Here is a 14,857-nt window from a genome sequence, read left to right as displayed (position 1 = left end):
CCCAGCAAACACCTCTCCAAAGAAATGCTTAAGCTTGGGGGTGGAGAGTAGGGAGAGAGGGATTAAAATGAAAGGAGTTGTAGAGAAAGAAAGGAGTGTTCATGGTGCATCCAGCCCAGCAGAATCCATTCACTGGCTGACTGATGACAGAAGAGCTCTATTTTCTCTTAAGATCTTTTGAATGCGAAACATTATTTTGTATATTTTTTGGCAAAATTCCATTATAACAAATAACTGGAATATCCCATTGGACTTAAGGTGGCATGTTAGCTCTGGAAGGACAGTGGAAAGGGGCTACGTGCTCTGTGTCTGCTTCTGAGGGACCCGATGCTAAGAGCAACGTTGATGGAAAAAAATGCCACCATGTCTTATATTGTAGGCCTGCAATCAAACCAAAGTAACTAGAAGAGAAAAAACAATAGGCTAACAGTAATTCACTTACAACCTCTCTTTTTTCCTTTCATAAAGTTTTTTTCTCATCACTGAGTTTTCTCCCTTTTCGTCCTTACCCCTCCACAGGACTATGTTGAAAATAAATTTAAGCAGGATTCACATTCTATTTTCAGAATCTCCAGATGTTTTCAACAAGGTAGTACAAACTGATAAAATGCTAGTACTAAGTGTTTCAAAAGGAAAGGTCATGTGAAGAAAAATTGTACAGTATTTCCCCAACCCTTAGATGCTCTTACTTTGGACAACAAAGGGAAGAAGGGAGGGGTAACCTCTGTTAAAACCCTACTACGTGTCAGACACCTGTGCTGACTGCTTTATAGGCATTGTGTTATTTCATTTTCATGAAAACTCTGCAAGGTAGAGATTGTTATTCCTTTTCATTAATGAAGAGCCTGATACCCAAAGGTGATGAAAATCACAAGGTCGTAGGGGATGGAGCTGGGTTTAAACCCAAGTCTACATGGTTTCAAAGACTTTACTTCTCCATTGTATCATTATACACCCAAGAGAATGAGTAAGTCTGTGACCAGCATATCGAGACATCTCATGGGTATGTTTTATTCCTATAAAGAATGAAGGGATTTGGCCTGGAGGCAGGGAGACTAACCAGGGGACAACGACAGTAATTTAGGAGAGAAGAAATGCCTTGAATAAACAGCTCTTTATAACAAGTGAGACACAGTATCTTCTGAGACAGATTTTTATCCTGAAAGTGAAAGCCAATCCACTGGAAAAAAGAGAGGAAGACAACAGGTGAAGGGCCTTTTTGTCATGAACTGTGTGAAAAGCTAGTGGTGACGGGAGCCTACATGCATTTTGTGAACAAGAAGAAGGTGTAAAGCACTCCAGGACCCACCCATGGGGCCCCAGCCAGATAGAGGTCTGGATACATGTAGACAATTCCTGGAAAACTCCAAGGAGAACACTCAAGAGGTACCTGAGAGACAGTGTTTGGAGAAATCAAACATCTCAGGGCCTCCTGGATTTACTAAGCTCCAACACAAACCCACCACTCTCTGCCTTTTTGTCCTGACGAGGCACACTTAAGAGATCATGTCACCTCACGTATGTGTACATAGTGTTTAAAAGGTAAAAATAGTGCTGGGAAGGCTAGAAGTAAAGCCACCTCTTTCTCTCCTACTGAGGGAAGCAGCTTAAAACTCCAGAGAATTCTAGAGAATGCAAGGATGTTATTATGAAGATAACCTTGATTCTGCTCTGATTTATTAATATCACTGCAAGTATTGCAAATCATTGGCAGGTGTTGATACTTTAATATTAATAACAAGTACCTGTGACTCCTGTCACTTCTGTTTATGATGCCCCTCATTGTGAGGCATCTCACTCTACTTATGTTTCTTCCTTCCTTCCTTCCTTCCTTCCTTCCTTCCTTTCTTTTCTTTTCTTTCTTTCTTTCTTTCTTTCTTTCTCTCTTTTTCTTTCTTTCTTTCTTTCTTTCTTTCTTTCTTTCTTTCTCTCTCTCTCTCTCTCTTTCTCTCTTTCTCTCTTTCTTTCTTTTTCTTCTTTCTTTCCCATGCCATGAGGCATGTTAGTTCCCAGACCAGGGATTGAACCTGTGCCCCCTGCAGTGGAAACGAATATACGCAATTTTAACTACTCACCTCCAACACGTTTACTTCCAAATGGAAAAATCCTTTCTTTATGTGAATAAAGGTGACCATGGAGGCCCAGAGTGTTCTCTTTCAGGAAACTTGTGAAGAGAAGACAGAGAAACGCATGGTGCAAACCATACATTCAGTTTGATTCCAAAAGATTCAGATGCAGATGAGAATAAATATTCCACCATTAACCTATTTTTTTCTCTGCGATTATTCCTTATAGTCAGTATAATCTAAAGGTTTTCACTCATTATGGTGGACTCCAATCATCTGATGATGGGAAGAATCAAAGCCTCTATTTCCTGGAATACTACATAAAACTTCTCTGGAAACATAATATCTCTGCTTCCTACTAACTGGAATGTGGTATTTTAAAGTCAGAAGTCCACATGCATATCAAGAAACCCTATCATACAAGACACTTTTTAATCCAAACCTGTAAAAGCAGGATCTCCTTAAGACAAACCAAGGGTTCAAGCAAAATACCATGTTGCTACCAGAGACCTGGAGAGAAACAGGAAGTCTTTTAAGTACAATGAAAAAACAACTCACAAACCTCAGAGCAACTATTTTAAAGAAATATTTAGAAGCTCTAGGAAAGCGCTTGTCTCCTGCTGGGAAGCTCACTGGGACCCATAGCTCCTGCTCCAAATAAATAATGCTGGGATTGTGTCTGGAAGAATCAACATGAGACTGAGCGCTCACAGGAATGGTATAGGTTTGATGTCTGAGTGTTTTCACACAGTAACACGTGAGTAAGCAGACATTTGGTTCCATTCTACGCAAACTCTTCTCATCACACCATTCAAAACTGCCCAGGAGGGCTTCCCTGGTGGCGCAGTGGTTGAGAATCTGCCTGCTAATGCAGGGGACACGGGTTCGAGCCCTGGTCTGGGAAGATCCCACATGCCGCGGAGCAACTAGGCCCGTGAGCCACAATTACTGAGCCTGAGCGTCTGGAGCCTGTGCTCCGCAACAAGAGAGGCCGCGATAGTGAGAGGCCCGCGCACCGCGGTGAAGAGTGGCCCCCGCTCGCCGCAACTAGAGAAAGCCCTCGCACAGAAACGAAGACCCAACACAGCCAAAAATAAATAAACAAATAAATAAATAATAATTAAAGGTGCTAATAATTAAAACAAAAACAAAAACTGCCCAGGATTCAACAGCCACTCCTACCATGGACAGATGCTTCCTTTTATGGAATGCTCAGAGGAAATCACCTGGTTCTGATGCAGCTTGAGTTTGATCCTGTGAAACCATCAGAACTTCCCATCAGAGACAAATGAGGAGATTCTGGCCTTTATTAGTATGCGTGATGAACACAGGTGTCCTGGCTGTACTTGCCAACCCGCCTTCTATTTTTATCCATCTCCCTACATGTGAGCACCTTTGACCTACTCTGAGCTCAGACCCCTGATCTGTTAGAGTGACTCTGTCAGTCTTTCTTTAAAAATGGACAGGCAATAAAATGAATTTAACCTAGAAGCAGCAGATCAGCAAGGGAAATGAAAACATCAGAAGTTATCTAATCACAGCCACAGCCATTCAGGGCTCTGTCTTATCTGCTGGGTAATAAAAATGGGATGTTCCTAAACTTGAAGGGCATCCAATCAAATAAGTAAAGTTGTTGCTTACCTCTGGCTCTTGAGGGGATTTCTATGTAGTTTAACCCGTGTATACTAACTGCAAAACATTGGCATGGGTTTGAAACACCTATGTTCTGGGAAAGTTCTTTTTGGCAGGGGGCAGGGGTGTGCAGGGGGAAGTTTGTCTTGACAGAAAGCAAAAAGTAAAACACAAACGTCTTTGAGAACAGGGATTGTTAAGAGGGCAGTAGAAAAAAGGAATGAGGAGAAAAGAATATCTCCTCTGAAGTTAAGGTAGCTTTTCCAAAAAAGTAGGGTTTAGTCTCAGTTTAAGAACACTTTTAAAAAGCTTGGACAGCTCAAAAGTGCTGTTTAGGGAACTGAGAACCAAGTGAGCCAAGAACAACATTTCTTTAAAAAAATCCTGGCAAAGCAGCAAGAGGATAAAGAGTTGGTTTTGCATAGTTTTGGAGACACGATAACGAAGCAGAGGCATCTTCTCCCCAAAGGCACTGAAATCCTAGGGCATCAATGGGTCAGTTGCAGGGAGAGAGGGGAGCGGGGGGTGTGAGGGGTATTTCTCTCTCAAAGTCTCCCAGGGCACTCACCTCTCTGCTCCACCCTACTACACCATTCACCCTTCCTCCCTCCTGGAACCCCAGGGGGCAGCACTTCTTAAGAGCCCCCAGGGACCATCACTGCAGCCCAGATTCTTCCCAGAGCCTGGCAAGTTCTGGGAGCAGAAGCTGGGCTTGCAAGGCCATGGCAGGTGTGGTGGGACCTGGAAGGATTAGTAAGTATATATTTGGTTCTGCCAAAGGAAGAGTCATTCCTCCCCCTCGAAGCCTGAGCTTCCTGGTCCTGGACAAGGACCCTTCCCCATGGGGGAGAAACTGGTAGCTCTTCCCCAAACCAGTTTTCTAGTCATCCTGGGCACAACCAGATGACATTTTCCAGCGTAATTAGGCCATGTGACTACTTTCTGGAAAGTGGGCATGAGAAGGGCACCATACCCAGGTATGTCCCTGTAGTGGAATGCAGTGTCCCCAGAATTCATGTCCATCCAGAACCTCAGAATGTAATTAAAAGAAAACTTTTTCTATGCCCACAGAATACTTTTGATACCAAATGTGTGTGGGATGGTGGTTCTCAAACCAACAGATTCTCCAGTTCTCAGTGGACACCAACTGGGTGTCCTCTAAGTTAACTCAATTCTAATACTAACTACCTGGAATGAGCACAGACGCCACAGCTTAAGGGCTCAGTCCCACAAGACTGTCCCCCACTTCAGATACCAGTTGCAAGTCCCAGGTTGTCACCTGTACTTCTGACCAATCAGCTATAAATTGGGAGTTTCCATGACCCCCTCCTCAGGTTTGAGAATTTGTTAGAACTGCTCACAGAACTTACTTATATTTACTGGTTTACTGTAAAGGATATAATAAAGGATACAGGTGAACAGCCAGATGAAGTGGTACATAGGTTGAGGTCTGGATGGTCCCAAGTGCAGGAGCTTTTGCCCCCATGGAGTTGAAGTGCAACACCCTCCCAGCACACGGATGTGTTCACCAACCCGGGAGCTCTCCAAACCCTGTATTTTAGGGATTTTTATGGAGACTTCATCATGTAGGCATGATCCATTATCACCTCATCTCCAGTCTCTCTCCCCTGTCCAGAGGAATGGGGATGGGACTGAAAACTCCAAGCTTCTAATCATGACTTGGACTTTCTGGTGACCAGCCCCCATTCTGAGTCATCCAGTTGCCCAACAAGAGTCACCTCATTAGAACAAACGATGCTCCTGTCACCCAGGAAATTCCTAGAGATTTAGGAGCTCTGTGTCAGGAACTGGGGGCAGAGACCAAATATATATTTCTTATGTCACAGTGACCTTATTTGGAAGAAACATCTTTACAGATGTAATTAAGGCAAGGATCTTGAGATGAGATCCTCCTGGATTAGAGTGAGTCCTAAATCTAATGACAAGTATCCTTGTAAGCACAGGAGAAGACAGACAGATACACAGGGGAGAAGGGTGTGTGAACACAGGCAGAGATTGAAGTTATGCCTCTGTAAGTCAAGGAATGCTAAGGATCGGTAGACGCCCCCCGAAACTAGGAGAGGGGCGTGGAAAAGATTTTTCCGCAGAGCTTCCGGAAGGAATCAGCTCTGCTGACACCCTGATTTTGGATTTCAGGTCTCCAGAACTGTGAGAGAATACATTTTTGTTCTTTTAAGCCGCCCAGGTTGTGGTAATTTGTTACAGCAGCTCTAGGATAAGCTCCTCCCACGTACAATTTTCCTGCTCTTTCCCCGTCAGGCTGGCTGGCGTGAAGATAATTGCTCAGGTCATCTGGCTGAGGCCAAAGGAGCCTCAAGATGGAATGAGCCTAGATTCCTGAATCGCTGCTCAGAAGGAGAGGGAACACCTGTGGGGCAGAGGCCACGTTAACTGTGGTAAACCTCTGTTTTCTGGGTTTAACTGTTACAGCGGCTGGCCAAAACGATCTTCAATACCCCCCGTCCATCGCCACCATCACCACCACGCATAAAACAATAAATTGACATGCTGGTTTGCACAGCAGTCCTGCGGAATTTATCATTCTAGTCTCTCACTGAACACGCTGATAAGTCCTGTTGTCAGAACTGGGAAGCTGAGAATCAGACCCTGTCCCTCCAGATAAACAAAACAAAACAAAACTGGGGGCCAGGGGCCCAGCCTGCACTCTGCCAGCACCTTGCGGGTACCCCCATCAGCGCTGTCTCTCCTGGTTGCACCAGTAGAGGCCTGGAGCAGGAAGGATACGTAAACCCAGGGCGAGCTCCCCATTTCTGCCCCTCCTGGGCGGAAGCACACAACGTGTGGCTGGGAGGCGTCCTCCACTCCAAGAGGAGACCCCTTGCCCGCTGTGGGGCTGGGTAGGGAAAGTGGCGGCAGGCTGGCCCGGAGGGCAGGAGAGGAAGCATGAAGCCAGGGAGGATGGGCCCGGAGCTGGAGTATCCGAGAGGCAGGCTGGTCTCCACTGCCCAGGGCTCCAGCTGCCTCAGCTCTTGTCACCATGCACAGCATAAGTGGCCCTCTCTAGGGAGACTGGCCAGGTAGACTTGATCTGTGGTGGTGTGACAAGGCCCCAGCCCATCCCAGCACTGAGCTCCTTGGAGGCAGGAATGCATTCTGTGGACACTCTGCCCCTGGCCTCTGTAGATCGTGGGAGCTGTGGTGGTGGATGATTCTGGAACAGGAGGCTAAGGTCAGATTGTGAAATGCCCTGGATGCCATGAGACATTTGGGCCCCACCCTGTGGACAGTGGGGTGACTCTCAGTAGTGGGTTTTAAGATCTGCATTTTAGAATATTATCCCTGGGAACGGTGCCTGCACAGAGTAAGACCACAATAAACACTTGTGTGTAGCCAAAGGAAAGCAAAATTCAATATTAATGCTTATCACGTAACATGTTTCAGTCTCTCTCTCTTACACACACACGTGTCCCCGCCCCTGTCCGACCCTAAAAGCCAGGACATTATATGGATGTCTGGTTTCCAATGGGCTCCCTAGACAGCGGGCTGGATGCAGCGTTCTGCTGCCGGAGAATCCGCCAGTGAAGACAGAGCTCACAGGTAAGGATTGAAGTGCCCCCTCTGCTGTCGGAAAAAGGTTACTGCAACCACACAGATAAGGCCACATCATCCTCAGTTTGTGCTCCATGAATGTAGGCACCCGCCTGTGGGCAGGGGTGCCAGCCAGGGGCACTGCCTACCAGCTAATGTGGGGGAGGTTTCAGCCCAGTGACGTTTCCCTGGAATCCAGGTGTGGGGCTCCCACCCCCCAAGCCTGCTATCTATTTTACTTCCTTTCCTTCCTTCTCTTTTCTGGCCCTGAGAATGTTCTTGGAAGCCAGTGGTCCACAGAAGTCTTGGAGGGTCATTTGTGCCAGCAATAAATCCCTCCATTCATGCAGGGAAGTCGAGGGAGAGTCCTGGGTAGTTCACTGGGTTGAGCCCATTCTTACTGGCCCAGCCCAAAGATCTGCCCAGGGAGTGAGACAAAAATAGCATCAGATACTGTCCCTGCCCAGAGAGGTGAGAGTTCCCAGAGAAGGTGACAATGGGTTATAGGTCAACGCGACAACAGGTCAGGACAGGATTTAGGTAGGGCCTGAGAAACTTAGGACAGTGGACCATCAGGAAATAGAGAGACTGGCCGGGAGGGCAGAGAAGCCTGAGAAAACGTAATGGAAAGGATGGGGCTCCAGGTAAGCATCTTAAGAACGGGTGGCAGCCAAGCTGCCCATGGTCCAACTAGAGGAGGGGTCAGAATGGGCCAAGCGGGGACAAAAATCCACCCGACAGAAACCCAGAATTCCTCAAATTCCAACTCCTTCCCCTGGCCGAGGCTCAGACTCTGGCCCCATCCACCTTTCCCGACCTTCTGCCGCCCTCTCTGCAGGCCTTACAGGCCTCATTCCTACCTCTGCTCTGCCTCGGTTGCTCTGCTGGCTCCCCTCCATCCTCTGACACCCTCTGGGAGGGACCCTCTCCCGCCGCCTGGCTGGGCCTTCAGACTAAGTGTGTGCCAGCAGTGTCCACACCTCAACTTCCGCTCCTAAGGCAGTCCATCCTCAGGGGAGCAGGTCTTCAGGGCCTTTTCTCCAGGCAGATCAAAAGGAGAAGGGGACTTTGATGAGCCCGGTTCCTGGAAATAAACACGGAGGACAGGGATTCAAACGGCCCCCAGGGACTACCCTGGGAGCGGACACGGGGCTGGAATCAGGAGCATGGGGCAGGAAAACCAGTAACAGATCTCACTGGTAACTGCCACAAACCACTCCAGGATACTAAGCATGCCAGGAGGTAATTTTTTTTTTTTTTAAGATTTTTTTGATGCGGACCATTTTTAAAGTCTTTATTGAATTTGTTGCAATATTGCTTCTGTTTTATGTTTTGATTTTTTGGCCAAGAGGCATGTGGGATCTTAGCTCCCTGACCAGGGATCGAACTCACTCCTCCTGTATTGGAAGGCGAAGTCTTAACCACTGGCCCGCCAGGGAAGTCCCAGGAGGTCATGTTTTATCAATCAAATCCAATCTACCAAGCTTCTTACCGAGGTGGGGAAAAGCCTGAAGTCAGTGCTTTTGGAGGCTCCCTTCACTCATTCGGTGCAAGAAACCTTGGCACTTACTTAGTTCAGACGGAAACAGGTGAGCCATCTATGTGATGCCTATGCTGAGTGCTGGTCAGCGAACTCGGCAGTTGCTCCTGGAGGGTCCCAGTTCCTCCAAGGGGACACCCCCCCACACACCCTAGAAACTTTGGCCCATTGGCCTCAAGCATCAAAACTCCAGTTTGGGGCCTGTCTTTCCCAGCAATCCCACAACCTCGACCATCCCAAGACAAAATAGCACATCATCACTTAATGGGCTTAGAAGTTCCATACTGGCAACCAGCCAACATAAAGGGTTTATAGTCCTGTGAATTAGATGTCGAAAGTTAAAAATCAGGACATTGGTTACAGAAATCTAGATTTCCATGGAGAGTGATGATATTATATCACATTGTGAATGTACTTAATGCCACTGAATTGTATACTTAAAATGGTTAAATGGTAAAATTTTATGTATATTTTACCACAATAAAAAAATGTATAGGGCTTCCCTGGTGGTGCAGTGGTTGAGAATCTGCCTGCCAATGCAGGGGACAAGAGTTCGAGCCCTGGTCTGGGAAGATCCCACATGCCGCGGAGCGACTGGGCCCATGAGCCACAATTACTGAGCCTGCGCGTCTGGAGCCTGTGCTCCGCAACAAGAGAGGCCGCGATAGTGAGAGGCCCGCGCACCGCGATGAAGAGTGGCCCCCGCTTGCCACAACTAGAGAAAGCCCTCGCACAGAAACGAAGACCCAACACAGCCATAAATAAATAAATAAATAAATAAATAAATAAATAAATAAATAAATAAATAAATAAAGAGTAATCTTTAAAAAAAAAAAAATGTATAAAAGATCTAGATTTCCGGCTTCTTTGAAAAATTAGAATACTGGGCAAAGTACAGGAGGAATCTCTTTGTATTATTTCTTAGAATTGTACGTGAATCTATAATTATCTCAAGAAACGTTTCGATTAAAAAATGTAAAAAAAACCCAAAAACCTATTCCACAAAATTTTCTTCCCACACAGCAACATTAGCACCTTGGCCAACTCTGCTCATTTCCTGTACGTGAGACTTGTTTCCTTTATAGGTTCTGTGCAACTCTTCGTGTAGACATTTGGGCTTGAGACCCTGGACTCACTCTTCCAAAAGAATCTTAAGGTTAAAGAAAGTATGGTTTTCAGGGTGGCCGACACACCCGCCCTATGTGTTACCTCCTCCCCGGGGAAGAGAGCATGGATGTCAGGCATGCAGGGGCCCAGCAGCCTTCCTTGGATCCCCGACTGCTCCGTGGGCTCAGGTCTTTGCTTATGTGGGCATCCATCGGCTGCTCGCTAGTCAATTGCATGGAAAGCCTGTCCTTTGAGTCTGTCTCAGGAGACAGCAAAGACCAGGAGTCCCAGGCAGCGGTCAGACCAAAACGAGCAGGGATAGAGGGGTGTGGGACGTGCAGGAGAGGAAAGTAGGTGGAGTCCCCAGCACCCAGAGGCTAGCACTGGGAATCCTGGGGAGGAAACCCAGGTTTGGTAATCGGACCCTGTTCTGGGTTGAATTGTAACCCTCCCCTACACAAACCCAGTTCACATGTCCTAACCCCTAGTACTTGTGAACGTGACCTTATTTGGAAATAGGGTTGTCGGAGAGGTAATAGTTAAGATAGGTCATTCCGGTAGGCCCTATTCCAAAATGACTGATGTATTTATAAAAGGGGGAAATTTGGACACAGAGACACACACACAGGGAGAATGCCATGTGATGATGAAGGCAGAAATGGGGAGATGCTTCTATAACCCAAGGAACGCCAAAGATGGCCAGCAAACCACCAGAAGCGAGGGGAGAGGCCTGGAACTGAGTCTCCTTCACAGCCTTCGTTAGGAACCAGTCCTGCCAACACCTTGACCTCAGACATCTGGTCTCCAGAACTGTGAGACAATACACTTCTGTTGTTTCAGCTACCCAGTCCATGGTACTTTGTTACAGCAGCCCTGGCAAACAAATACAGACTAATCCCAAGTAGTTCTGGGATGGGCCCTTCCCCTTTCCTGCCCTGAAATGGACTTTAAAAGTGAACAAGATGGTCTATGTTCAGTGGAGAGGAAAGAGATATTTCTAGACAAGAGAAGTAATGTGAGCAGAAACAGGCATTGACAGGAGGCTATTGCAATGCGGAGGGAGGTGGCAGTTAAGAAAATAATGATAACTAACTTTTCTCCAGCACCTCCTGTGTCAAACATCCTTAAAACAAGTTGGTTTGAGGTAAGTATTAGTATCATGCTCAGTTTACATGTGAGAAAATTGTGGCTCAGAGAAGTTAAACAGTATGCCCAAGATCTGGTAAGAAGGGGAAGCCATGATTTGAACCTAGAATCAGAATAGCTTGTTTGTAAGTTTTCCAAGCAGAGGCAAGAGGAATTGATACCTTAAGGCTCACCCTGATCTTCTAGTTGGCCTGGGATCCCTCTGGTAGTTTAGCCGGGGGCTGGGCTGAGCCTCCTAGGACCAGTCTGACCTGAAGCAGCTCCTGCCTGTGAGCCCCATCCCACACATGGCCACTGGGCAGATTCAGTGTTAAACCAGCCAAACCGGAAGAGAGGATCCAGGGCCAGGGCCAAGTTCTTACACCATGTCTCTCCTGCAGTGACTGGTGGTTGCTGCAGAGGCCACCCAGAGTGCCTACAACACTGGCCAAGAAACGCAGGGTGGTTTGAGCATGGCCACACTGACACCCGTTGAAAAGGATTTACTTCACAGCTGCCAAAGAAAGCCTGAAAACAAACCCAAACAATCCAAAACATTCATGTTCAGAAAAAACGGTCAAAGACCTCTTTACCCAACCCACAGGCCTAGGGAGAAGAAGTCGGCCAGGTTTAGCTCATCGTATGCGATGGTCAGGGACTCAGCTGTCTTGTCAAACCTTGAAGTCTTTATGATCAAACAGCACAGGTGTCACTCCAAAAACTGCCTATGACATCCCTCATTAGAACCCCCTTTTTGGTCCCTTAAGGCAGAATTCCCAAATAGGTTAATCTTATACCCAGACAGGATCCTTGTGGCTGGGGCATTTGAAATGCAGACATCATCACTCTCATAAACACTTAAATGTCATGTTCACGATGTGCCAGGCATTCCTAGTGCTTTATATATGCCAATTCATTTCATCCCCATACTTAATCCTAACTTGCTTTAAACCACATAGCCAGTAAATGGTGGAACTAGGATCTGAAAACCAACAGTCCAGAGCTCATGCTTTTAACCACCATACCACACTGCCTTCTGAAAATATTTAGGGAAGGAGATCAACATTTTACCCTTTGAGCATTTGTGATATCCTCACCATCAAAACCAGGCATAAGGCAGCTGTTGCCAGCCCCACGCTCTTTCTTTCCTACTCCTTAGAGCCGCTAAGGACAAAATGCTGGGAGATACCTGCCCACCCTTCCCTGATTCCTTCAGAGAAGGATTCCTTCAGATTCTCCCAGAGGATTCTAGCCTCAGTCTTCCTTCCTACACACATGATGCTTCAGGTGAAAGGAGTAGTTTACCCCCATTAAACACTTGTGAATCTCAAAATTAAGGAATTACTTCCAGAAGGTCTAGTGACTTATCTAAGACAGCATCATCACAGTGGCTCATCACCTTTGCTTGTTTTCCACCAGTGCAACCAGGGTGATGGTGGTATGCGAAGGGAGAGGGCTGAGGGGCTTGCTACTCTGTCCAGGTAGACAAGTAGACACCACCAAGCACCTTGCAGCAACGCCTTCTTGTTCAGGATCCAGGACCTGGGACTTGGCTGCTCTTAGTTATGCAAATATAAGACACTCATTGTTATGGGGGAAGAAGTGTCTCAGGTCTTTCGGTCCTTTAAAGTCATCCCCCTTAACATGATATGTAGAAGTGGTCCCTGGAGGGAGGTGAATAAATTCACCTGGAGCAAAGCAGCCTCAGGAAACAAAAGTGATAGTATCAGCCAGTATACCTTTATAAGTCAAGGTTATGCCGCAGCAACAAACAATCCCCCAAATCACAATGTCTTAAAACTACAGAGGTTTAGTTCTTACTCATGCTCCTTGCCATACTCTTTCCAGAGCTAAGGTTGACTAGCTGAAATATTGCTGGTCCCCACAGTAGAGGGAAAGAGAGCTCTAGAGGGCTGAACACTGTCAGTTAAATACTCTGGACCAGAAGCGACACATGTCATTTCCATTCCAAGCCACTGACCAGGCTGGACCCCACCCTGCCACAAGGCAGAAGTCCAATGCTACCGTGTGTCTGAAAATCAGAGAGCCTGAAATATTGGATGAACTACAGGGATGGGGACCAGATTCCCTTTCTGTTTGAAAATCATTGTGATTTGAACCACACTGACAACGAATAGAATGGATGTGATGAATAGCATAAGGAGGCCTCATGGCTAGGTTATATCCACAACCGGCAAGGCTGACTACAGCCTTGACTAAATTTTCCTGGTTGAACTAAATTTAAATTGGAGATGAGACTATAGAATCCCTTAGAAAAAATCAAATTGAACAAATCTAAACATGGATAACAAAAGACCATCATGATGCCTATTCTGTTCACATTATTGTTGGGATCAGAGAGAGGATTCTGAATCTGATCTACATCCATTGTCACAAATAATGCTTGCAGGTATGTAATGAAGGAAAACTTTCTTTAGGATAAAGGGTATTCCATGACTAAGAAATACTTGAGTGCACAATTGAAAAATATGTCTCCTGAATGGCTAGGAATCACACACTGCACTGGGCATGATGTCACTGCACTGTGTGACATGCGGTAGGCCTTAAAAGTATTTAGCTCTCATAGGAAATTTACCAGATACTAGAAATAGAAACTTAAGACTAGTTTAGAAAGTACTGCTATAAGTGTATTAAGATGGACCAATATAGACTGACATATGTTGACCAATAGTATGGGCAATACTATTTGTATATATATATATAATACATAGGCCATATTATTGTGTCCCTTCAAAATTCATACATTGAAGTCCTAATTCCCAGTACCTCCTCAGAATGTGACTGTACGTGAAAACAGAATCTTTAAAGAGTTAATTAAGGTTAAATGAGGTCATTGGAGTGGGCCCTCATCTAATATGACTGGTGTCCTTAAAAGGAGAGGAGATTAGGACACAGACAGACATAGAGGGAAGACCATGTGAAGACACAAGGAGAAGGGGGCCATCTACAAGCCAAGGAGCGGGACCTCAGAAGAAATCAACCCTGCCAACATGTTGATCTCGGACCTCTAGCCTCCAGAACTGTGAACAATTTTGTGAACGTTTGCAGTTTGACCTTCGTCCCTAACAGGAACCACATTATGACCATTTGTAACTGACATCAGATTGCTAGCCCCACCTCTAGGGGCCTTTTCTGTCTTAATGACTGATCTGAGCGTGATAGTGCAATCCACATCACTGGTATTGGAGTGGTCCACCTAGCATTTGTATGCTTGTTTTTCTCAGTTTTCAGATCTAATTCTACCTTGGGCAGCAAGTCAGATAAGCATTATAATCCCCACTTTATAGATAATGAAACTGAACCATGAAATAGTCAAATTGTTTAGCTCATAATTACAGTCAGTTCAGTGCACAGGCTCCATGACCCCAGAAGTTTCCTTTCCCAAGGCCACACTGTTTTACTTTGTCCCTGGGTAATAAACACTCAATACTTTTTTTGTGTGTGTGTGGCCGCGCTGCCAGGCATGCGGGATCTTAGTTGCCCGACCAGGGATTGAACCCGGGCCCCCTGCAGTGGAAGCTCAGAGTCCTAACCACTGAATCACCAGGGAATTCCCCAGGAAACACTCAACACTGGGACTTCCCTGGTGGTCCAGTGGGTAAGACTCCACTCTCCCAATGCAGGGGGCCCGGGTTTGATCCCTGGTCGGGGAACTAGATCCCGCATGCACGCCACAACTAGGAGTCCACATGCAGCAACTAAGGCCGGGCACAGCCTAAATAAATAAATAAATAAATAACAGAACAAAACAAAAAACACTCAATACTTATCTGTTCAAACTAAAAGGATGCCTTTT

Source organism: Balaenoptera ricei, chromosome 17 (genome assembly GCF_028023285.1).
Source record: "Balaenoptera ricei isolate mBalRic1 chromosome 17, mBalRic1.hap2, whole genome shotgun sequence".
In the NCBI taxonomy this organism is placed as follows: Eukaryota; Metazoa; Chordata; class Mammalia; order Artiodactyla; family Balaenopteridae; genus Balaenoptera; species Balaenoptera ricei.
This window is presented reverse-complemented; position numbering follows the sequence as displayed.